This window comes from Rhinopithecus bieti, unplaced genomic scaffold (genome assembly GCF_001698545.2).
Source record: "Rhinopithecus bieti isolate Rb0 unplaced genomic scaffold, ASM169854v2 scaffold_82285, whole genome shotgun sequence".
Taxonomy (NCBI): domain Eukaryota; kingdom Metazoa; phylum Chordata; class Mammalia; order Primates; family Cercopithecidae; genus Rhinopithecus; species Rhinopithecus bieti.
Window position 1 is genome coordinate 4,724 of NW_016830112.1, and position 10,153 is coordinate 14,876.

The following is a 10,153-nucleotide window of genomic DNA, read 5'->3' on the forward strand; positions in this document are numbered from 1 at the left end:
CTGGGATTACGGGTATGTGCCAATACACCTGGCTAGTTTTTTGTTTTTTTTTTTTAGTAGAGTTGGGGTTTCACCATATTAACCAGAATGGTCTTGATCTTCTGACCTCGTGATATGCCCGCCTTGGTCTCCCAAAGTGCTAGGATTACAGATGTGAGCCACCACGCCCAGCCGATACAGTATTATTGCTGTACCTTTTCTATGTTTAGACCCCAAAGTTCTCACCACTGTGTTACAGCTTCCTGTGGTATTCAGCACAATACCATGTTGCACAAGCTTGTAGCCCTGAAGAAATAGACTGTACCTCATAGCCCAGGTTTGCAGCAGGCTCTGCTGTCCAGGCTTGTGTAAGTATACTCGAGGGTGCTAGCACAAGGACATATTTTTCAGAGCGTATTCTGATTATTACATGATGCATGACTGTATTTTAATTCTTTTTTGAGACAAAGTCTCACTCTGTCTCCCAGGCTGGAGTGTAGTGGCACGATCTTGGCTCGTGGTAACCTCGGCCTCCCAGGTTCAAGTGATTCTCCTGACTCAGCCTCCTGAGTACCTGGGATTATAGGCACCTGCCCCCATGCCCAGCTAATTTTGATATATTTAGTAGAGATGGGGTTTCGCCATGTTGGCCAGGCTGGTCTCAAAATCCTGACCTCAGGTGATCCACCAGCCTCAGCCACCCGAAGTGCTGGGATTACAGGCATGAGCCACCATGCCCGTGGTAAACAGCATCTTTTAACTGAATGAAAACACCCTATTTAATAGCCGGGTGTGGTGGCTCATGCCTGTAATCCCAGCTACTCAGGAGATTGAGGCATGAGAAGCGCCTGAACCTGGGAGGCAGAGGTTGCAGTGAGCTGAGATCGTGCCACTGCACTCCAGCCTGGGTGACAAGAGCAAAACTCTGTCTCAAAACAAAAACAAAAACAAAAGCAAAACAAAACAAACACACAAGGAAAACAACCCTATGTTTTAAGATCTTTTTAGATCAAATATGTTACTTCATTTCAAAATTAAAATACAGGGCCAGGCATGGTGGCTCATGCCTGTAATCTCAGCACTTTGGGAAGCCAAGGCAGATAGATGACCTGAGGTCAGGAGTTTGAGCCCAGCCTGGCCAACATGGAGAAACCCCGTCTCTACTAAAAATACAAAACATTAGCCGGGTGTGGTGGCAGGCACCTGTAATCCCAGCTACTTGAGAGGCTGAGGCATGAGAATCCCTTGAACCTGGGAGGTGCAGTTTGCAGTAAGCTGAGATCACACTACTGCCCTCTAGCCTGGGTGATAGAGTAAGACTCTGTCTCAAAAAAACAAAAACAAAAACAAATAAAGGTACTACTTACCTGAAATTACCAGGTTTATTAGTTTTATTTTATTATTATTATTATTATTTGAGATGGAGTTTCACTCTTGTTGCCCTGGCTGGAGTACAGTGGCATGATCTCGGCTCACTGCAACCTCTGCCTCCTGGGTTCAAGCGATTCTCCTGGCTCAGCCTCCTGAGTAGCTGGGATTATAGGCACCTGCCACCACTCCTGGCTAATTTTTGCATTTTTAGCAGAGATGGGGTTTTACCATGTTGGCCAGCTTGGTCTTGAACTCCTGACATCAGGTGATCCACCCACCTTGGCCGCCCAAAGTGCTGGGATTACAGGCGTGAGCCACCGTGTCCAGCCCTTATTTTTTTGAGGCTGAGTCATGCTCTGTCACCCAGGCTGTAGTGCAGTGGTGGGATCTCAGCTCACTGCAACCTCTGCCTACTGGGTTCACAGAGATTCTTATGCCTCAGCTACCCAAGTAGCTGGGATTACAGGCATGCACCACTATGCCAGGCTAACTTTTGTATTTTTGGTGGAGATGAGGTTTTGCCATGTTGGCCAAGCTAGTATCGAACTCCTGACCTCAAGTCATCCACCACCTCAGCCTCCCAAAATGCTGGGATTACAGGCATCAGCTATCATGCCCAGCCAAGGTCTATCAGTTTTAGATTTAGATTTGAATTGAAATGTGACTTAAATTAGATACAATTAAAAAATCTATATCATGAACCTAAGTTCATGTTTGGAAACATGTTCTAAACTAGTTTGGAAAAAATTCATGACAAAACTCAAAATCTGCAAAAGAATTTCCAGGGTTAATAATACTAGCATACTGCAGGATGCCACATGAGGAAGCTGTGGGGTGAAATTGTCTCATCTCAGCTTTGTTCCGTTGTGGATAAACTCACATGCCAGAGAGTGTGTGGTCAGGGCTGTGCATTGCAGGTGAGGCCAGGTGATCTCTTTCCATTGGCGATCACTGCGACTTGTCGGACTCCACCTCTCCATGCGGTCCCCACTCCAGACTTGGATGCCAAGGGCAGTGGTGCTCTGGCCAGAGGCCAGCTGGGAATGGAGTGGGGGTCTGTGTAGAGACACGAGGGGTGATAGGATCCAGGAGTAAGAATCATGGGAACCTCAGGCCAGGCAGAGTGCACTTTTTGAGTAAAGAACTTGTAAGGAGAGTCTGAATCCTGTGGAATATGTCTTCTTCCCACTATATCTTTCCTTGTTATCACAGACCAGCTCAGTCAATGAGAAAGAAACACAAGCATTGAAGCCAGAAGCATCCACACCAATTCCTGTGGCTGCAACAGAGAACCACAGGAAATAAGACAGCATTGTTCTGCTGATGCTCTCACCTGAGGTCTGCCCTCACGTCCAGGTGACACAGCTGCCCTTGGTGACCAGAAACATTCACCTGGTCCGTGTGTAACAGCTGACAGTGAGGACCTCTGTCCAGGCATGCAAGCCCACCTCCTTTTGAGAATTACTGTCAATCCCTCAGCTAGATGAGGGAGGCCTCTGCAGATGTCTCAGCATTTCAGCAATTTAAAGATGCAAAACTCTTCATGATGAATGAACTCTAGATAGAAGTGAATCCCATGAGGAGTCTGACGTCTCAGAGCAATGCTGAGATGGGCCAATGCTCACCCGTCCTGCTTGTCTCCCTGGACATTGCTCGACCCCTGCAGAGGTCGCCTGCTGTGCTGTTGTCTGTTACGCAAGCCCTGACTTTGATGGAACCAAAGGTCGTGGCCTTGATTTCACCTGAGATGCCTTCTTAGTTTTAGAAAATAACTTTTGTGTAAGTAAAATGGACTTATTCATTTTTACATACACACACTAAAGACCCTCATGTTCTGTTGTGAATTTGTTGAGAATGATGTGCAATTCAGGAAGATGTCAGAACCCTGCCTTTTCTTAATTATATCAATGCAACACAAATGCATTTTATTTATTTATTTATTTATTTTTGAGACGGAGTCTCACTCTGTTGCCCAGGCTGGAGTGCAGTGGCATGATCTCGGCTCACTGCAAGCTCCGCCTCCTGGGTTCAAGTGACTCTCCTACCTCAATCTCCTGAATAGCTGGGATTGTAGGTGTATGGCACCATGCCTGGCTTATTTTATTTTATTTTATTTTATTTTATTTTATTTTATTTTATTTTTATAGAGACAGATTTTTGCCATGTTGACCAGGCTGGTCTCCAACTCCCGACCTCACGTGATCTGCCCACCTTGGCCTCCCAAAGTGTTGGGATTATAGGCATGAGACACTATGCCCGGCCAACTAATGCATTTTATTTGGTGGTGTTCAGTGTTCAATTTCCCCATTCCCCTTTTCTCATTCCCAAAACCATATTCTCCTCTCCAGTGGCAACCACTATATTGTATGTATCAGCTTCCTTCTCCAAATTTATTTCTATTTATCTCTTTGGACTTAGACAACCGTACAGAACCATGTGGCTTGTGGGTGAGAATTATTTTCCCAGCATTAATGCCGCTATCCTAAATGTGCAGTTCTGAACCTTGTCCTTTTCACAGATGCATCTTGGAGAGCCGTGCATGGTGGTACTCACAGGGCTCCTGATCCTTTGTACCATCCTTGGCTTCTCCTGGAGTATCTGCCTTTTTTCTTTGTATAAACATCAACACAGATCATAAAATCTCCAGTTGTGGCAACATCCTAAGTTTCAAGCTTAGTGAGCATTTAGTCCTAGATACTAGGATGTGTTTTGTTTTTGTTAATGCAGACATGGCCTCTGTTCATGGCTTCAACCACAGGCTGCCATGCCAGCTAGAAATGAGATTAGCAAGATTTTGATGCAGCCGACATTGTCGTCTCCACATAACTATTACAACAGTCTTCAGAGCCATCTCCTGTGCACAATGGCAACTCTTAAGGAAAAACTCATTGCACCAGTTGTGAAAGAGGCAACTATCCCAGACAATAAGGCTGCTGTGGTAAGTGTTGGACAAATGGGTGTGGTGTGTGCTATCAGCATCTGGGAAAGTCTTTGGTTGGTGAACTTGCTCTTGTGGATTTTTTGGAATATAAACTGAAAGGAGACATGATGGATCGATCTGCAGATGGGAGCATATTTCCTCAGACACCTAAAATTATGGCAGATAAAGATTATTCTATGACTGCCAATTATAAGATTTTAGCAGTAACTGCAGGAGTTCATCAGCAAGGTGGGGAGAGTCGTCTCAATCTGGTGCAGAGAAATGTTAATGCCTTCAAATCTGTTGTTTCTCAGATCATCAAGTACAGTTCTAATTGCATCGTAATTGTGGTTTCTAACCCAGTGGTCAGTCTTACGTCTGTTACCTGGAAATTAAGTGGATTACCCAAGCACCTTGTGATTGGAAGTGGGTATAATTTGGATTCTGCTAGATTTTGCTACCTTGTAGCTAAAAAGCTTGGCATTCATCTCAGCAGCTGTTATGGATGGATTTTGGGAGAACATAGTAATTCAAGCATTGTTGTTCAGAGTGGTGTGAACATGGCAGGTGTTTCTCTCCAGAAATTGAATCCAGAAATGGGGACCAACAATGATCATGAAACTTGGAAGGAAGTTGCATAAGACGGTGGTTGAAAGTGCCTATGAGGTCAACAAACCAACAGGATATACCAACTGGGCTACTAGATTAAATGTAGCTGATCTTGTTGAATACACGTTGAAAAATTATCCAGGATTCATCCAGAATGAACAATGATGAAGGAGATGAAGGGGATGAAGGGCATTGAGAATGAAGTATTCCAGAGCCTTCCATGTATCCTCAATACTCGGGAATTAACCAGCATTATCAATCAGAAGCTAAAAGATGATGAGTTTGCTCATCTCAAGAAAAGTGCAGATACCCTGTGGGACATCCAAAAGGACCTAAAAGATCTGTGATTACTGAGCTGTGTAGGCTGTAGAAATTTTAACACTACAATGAGATTAACCCTGAGCCTTTAGTTTTTGTCCATGTACATGGATCACAAGTTTCTTTTGTTCTCTTCAGTATGTGTATTTGGGCTCACAGAATCAAAGCCTATGCTTGGTTTTATGCAAGGACTTATAATTAAATTAACTATTATACTATGCTTCTAAAAAAAAGAAGAAAGAATTTGTGTGAGACTAATGAAGGGTTTTGCTTTATTATTATTATTATTAGTATTATTATTTTTATTTATTTATTTTTTTTTTGAGACGGAGTCTCACTCTGTCACCCAAACTGGAGTGCAGTGGCTGGATCTCAGCTCACCGCAAGCTCTGCCTTTTGGGTTCACGCCATTTTCCTGTCTCAGTCTCCCAAGTAGCTGGGACTATAGGCGCCCGCCACCTCGCCTGGCTATTTTTTTTTTTTGTATTTTTTAGTAGAGACGGGGTTTCACCGGGTTAGCCAGGATGGTCTCGATCTCCTGACCTTGTGATCTGCCTGTCTCAGCCTTCCAAAGTGCTGGGATTACAGGCTTGAGCCACCGCGCCCAGCCGGGTTTTGCTTTTGAACTTAGACTCTAGTAGACTCAGGGGCCAAGTTGAGAGTTTGTTTATGTAATTAACATATTTGATACCCAGCAGCAGCTCTGCAAAGTGCTCTTGTGTTACTCACAGTCACGATGGCCCAGCCCCTTTCCCGACCTATTCCCACCACTGCTCTCTGGAGTTTGTGTTAATCACTCCCTTAATTCTTGCAAATGGCTTGACCCCTATGTGTGTTTTCCTGAGAACGATATTGTTTTTTGTTATATCTGAGCTTTATAAACAGGTGACCCTGCATAATCTGCTCCATGCTCTTCCGTTCAGCTTTAGGTCTTTTTCCATTACCAATAGAATCCCAATGTGTCCATTCTCCTGAGGAGGGAAAGTGGACCTTTCCAGGATTTTGCTATCGTAAACTGTTTTCCTGTAGATGCTTCTTGCATGACTGTTGGTCACATGCACAAGGGCTGCTCTAGGTGCAGCCCAACTCAAAATGTAGCCGCAGTTCAGTCCCCAAGAGTCAGTCGGTACTGGTCCTCCAGGAGGCCAGGAGCTCGAACCAGAAAGAGCATCAGCTCTGGCACCACTGTGTTCCAGCCCAGAAGACCTCTTTATTGTTACCAGTGCTCCCCTACCAAAGGAAACTTATGTTTGTTTATTCTCTGGCTGCAGCTCCATCAACTGCATAGGTGGTTTTCACCAGTTTTTTTTTTTTTTCTTTAAATACAGTCTCACTCTGTCACCCAGGCTGGAGTACAACAGCACGATCTTGGCTCACTGCAACCTCCACCTCCCGGGTTCAAGCAATTTTTGTTGTGCCTAAGCCTCCTAAGCAGCTGGGATAACAGGCACGTGCCACCACCTCCTGCTAATTTTTGTATTTTTAATAGAGACAGGGTTTCACCATGTTGGCCAGGCTGGTCTCGGACTCCTGTCCTCAAATGATCTGTCTGCCTTGACCTCCCAATGTCCTAGGATTACAGGCATGAACCCACGTTGGCAGGTTTATTTTTATAAATGCTAAGTCAAGGTTTTTGGAATTGTGAATCTCTGCTGCACTGGGAGCTCCAGTGTGCTGCTGTGGCTGACCGAAGTCACCAATTGAGAATTATTATAAATTGCACAGTCCATGGCTCTTCTATAAAATCAGAGAGCAAAATAATTGTAGAAAATCTTCCATTGTCAAATAATCTAGTAGGCTGGGTGCAGTGGCTCATGCCTGTAATCCCAGCACGTTGGGAAGCTGAGGAGGGCAGATCACTTGAGGTCAGGAGTTCGAGACCAGCCAGGTCAAAATGGTGAAACCCCACTCTCTACTGAAAATACAAAAATTAGTCAGGCATAGTGTTGTGCACCTGTAACCCCAGCTACTCAGGGGACTGAGGTAGGAGAATTGCTTGAACCCAGGAGGCAGAGGTTGCAGTGAGCCAAGATCACACCACCACACTCCAACCTGGGCAACAGAGCAAGACTCTGTCACAAAAAAAAAAAAAATAGTCATCTACAGATACTCAGGATTATTTGTGTCTGCTTCTAGTCATGGTTATTAGTATTTTCTTAGATTCTGTCTTGCATTCTTGCCCTGTGCTTGGATTTGATATGATCATATTCCCTCAGTGCTTGCCCCATTTTACAAATGAGTAACCAGCCTGAGGTCACCCAGTGCTGCAAGACTGTCCTGGGGCTGGAACCCAGACCTGTGCTGGGTCGGGGCACACACTCCTAACTAGGGGTCTGTGGGCACAGTTGTTCTGAACAGCTGTGGTATTTTTCTTCATGTTCCGTGATAGCATAAGCATTTTCTTTCGTTAATTCAACTCATGAGCATTTCGATTGGCTGTCAAGACTTATGCATGTCACTGTGACCACCCACCTGTGATCAATGTACAGGCTGGTTCCTGTGAGGAGGTTTGGAAGCTCACCACCATGGAATGAGGCCCAGGCTTGCAGGGATGAAAAGGAAGCAAGCTTCTGCAGCAAAGTTTTCCTGTTTACAAGGCCCCCCACCTTGCCCTGGAGTGCTTCTTTGAGCATGCTGAAAATTTATCCAACACCCAAATTCCTGCACTTTTGTGTGGCTTGTGGTCTACAAACTATTTTTACCTTCTTCAATATCTGGGAATTTTTTTTTTTTTTATGGAGTTTCTCTCTGTTGCTCAGGCTAGAGTGCAATGGTGTGATCTCGGCTCACTGCAACGTCTACTTCCCAGATTCAAGCAATTCTCCTGCCTCAGTCTCCCAAATAGCTAGGATTACCAGCGCAGGCCACCATGCCCTGCTAATTTTTGTATTTTTAGTAGAGACAGGGTTTCACCATGTTGGCCATGCTGGTCTTGAACTCCTGGCCTCAAGTGATCTGCCCACCTTGGCCTCCCAAAGCGCTGGGATTACAGGCATACACCTCTATGCCTGGCTATCTGGGCTTTTCTTGCTGAGATCTGGTAATTTTTAGATTGCCTCTTCAGCACGTATGTTTCACAGTGACTTCTCCTCTGTAAGAAGCAAGCTTTGAGGGTAGTGTTCTTTCCTTTTTCCAGTGTGTTCCTTTTCTTGCCACATGTTCTCCTGCACAGACAGTGCCCCCTAGGTGTGCCCAGTCCCTCCTGAGCAGTCCAAGGGGCTTCATGGCAGAGATAATGTAGCAGGAGCGTAGGAACAGCCTACAGAGGCCACGCCAATGTGGGAAGGTGTGGGAATGCAGGCTCATCTTCCATTGGATCAGCCCTCAGTGACTGTGAGGTACAATAAACAATAACCACGCCCAGCTGCTCTCAGAAACAGTCCCTGTGCTGTGGCATGCGACCCTGCTACCAGCCCTGGGAGGTCTCTCCTCCTGGGAACAGAGGGTGTCAGGGTGGTGCGGCTGCTGCTCTGAATGGTGTGAGACTCCGGAAACCCCCAGGCAGAAGCTCACTCACTGAAGTTTGGGGCTCTTGGGCTCCCTGCCTCCTGGGCTGAACATCTGGCTAATAGGGAGAAGTCTGGTCTCCTGAGCTCAGTGGTGTCTGAAAGCCACTGTGCTGCACCGCTGTCTACATGCCTGTCCAGCTGTGCATGCTATGGTACTCCACATGGGGGCATCTGCCATTGGCTGAGCTGCCACCTTTCCCCTCCACCTCCTACTGCAATGCACGGACCCCTCCTTAGCACTGCCCTGAGCCTTCCTGGGCAAATATATCTCTGTCCAGACAGCTCTGCCACCAGCCTGGGCGGGGCACAGGGAGTGCTGTCCCTGGCAGCTAGAAGGAGTATAATGAGCATAATGGGGCTGGTGGCCTCCCTGGTCTGGTAGAATGTGGACAGTTTGTTTTTTATTTGCTTTAATGCGACCCCAGAGCAAATGCCAGAGAAAAGGCAAGTAGGCAAGGCAAAAAAAAACTTTATTTACAAGCCAATGTGAAGGAGGGAGCGAGGTTCACCGGTCTCTGGTGGTGGAGGCCGACAAAGTCGCTCTGGCATTCTCGGACGAAGTTCCCGGGTCCCGCGGACGAGGAGGGGCCAAGGAAGCTCGCTCCGGCGCTCTCGGGCGAGGTTCCTGGGTCCCGCGTACGAGGAGGGGCCGAGGAGGTTCGCTCCGGTGCTCTCAGGCGAGGTTCCCAGGTCCCGCGCAGGAGGAGGGGCTGAGGAAGTTCGCTCCGCGTGCCCACCGGGAGCGGCTTTTATGTCCTGAGCCCGGGAGTGGGAGGGCAGTGGGCGGGACATAGGCGGGTCGGGGGCGGGTCGGTAGGCGTGGCTAGGCGGGTTCCGGTTTCTCTCCGTCGGAGGTCGGGTTGCGCCTGCGCAGTCGACCCGTGTCTTTTCTGGGCGTGGGAAAGTTGACAGTGAAGAACCCGGAACTGCGCCATCTTGCCTCCGTTTGTCCAAACAGTCCAACATTTTATTGATAATAGTGATAAGGGGTGGCGTGGTCTGTCTGGCTACTTCCTGCTGTCAAGGGACGTCGTTAAGGTTGGGGTCTATGGTTGGTATTTGGACGTACGGATGAAGAAGCATCTGGTTGAAGGTGACGCGCGTGATCTCTTGAACTTTGGCTCGGAGAAATTTGATTAAAACAGGAGCGAGACATAAGACAAAACAGAGGATTAGTATGGGAATTAGGAACGGGAGCATCTGCTGTATTATGGGCAGCAGCCATACCGGTGGTCCAGGGGTGAAGGGGGTATTGTAGGTTTTTAGTTCTGCTTTAATCCTGTTTAGGGTTTGGATGTTAGTGTCCACTAGGCCTGACTCGTTTACATAATAGCAGCATTCTTCTCCTAAGAAGAGACATGTTCCTCCTTTTTCGGCAGTAAGTAAATCTAATGCTCGCCTATTTTGTGTTGCTACCTGGGCCACTGAGGTAATTTGACGCTGCAGA

At 46.8% G+C, this 10,153-nt stretch overlaps 1 pseudogene; it reads left to right on the forward strand.

The window, feature by feature from the left end:
* The first annotated feature begins 4,213 nt into the window (after positions 1-4,213).
* On the forward strand, positions 4,214-5,226 carry LOC108524215 (L-lactate dehydrogenase B chain-like; annotated as a pseudogene).
* The last annotated feature ends 4,927 nt before the right edge of the window (positions 5,227-10,153 follow it).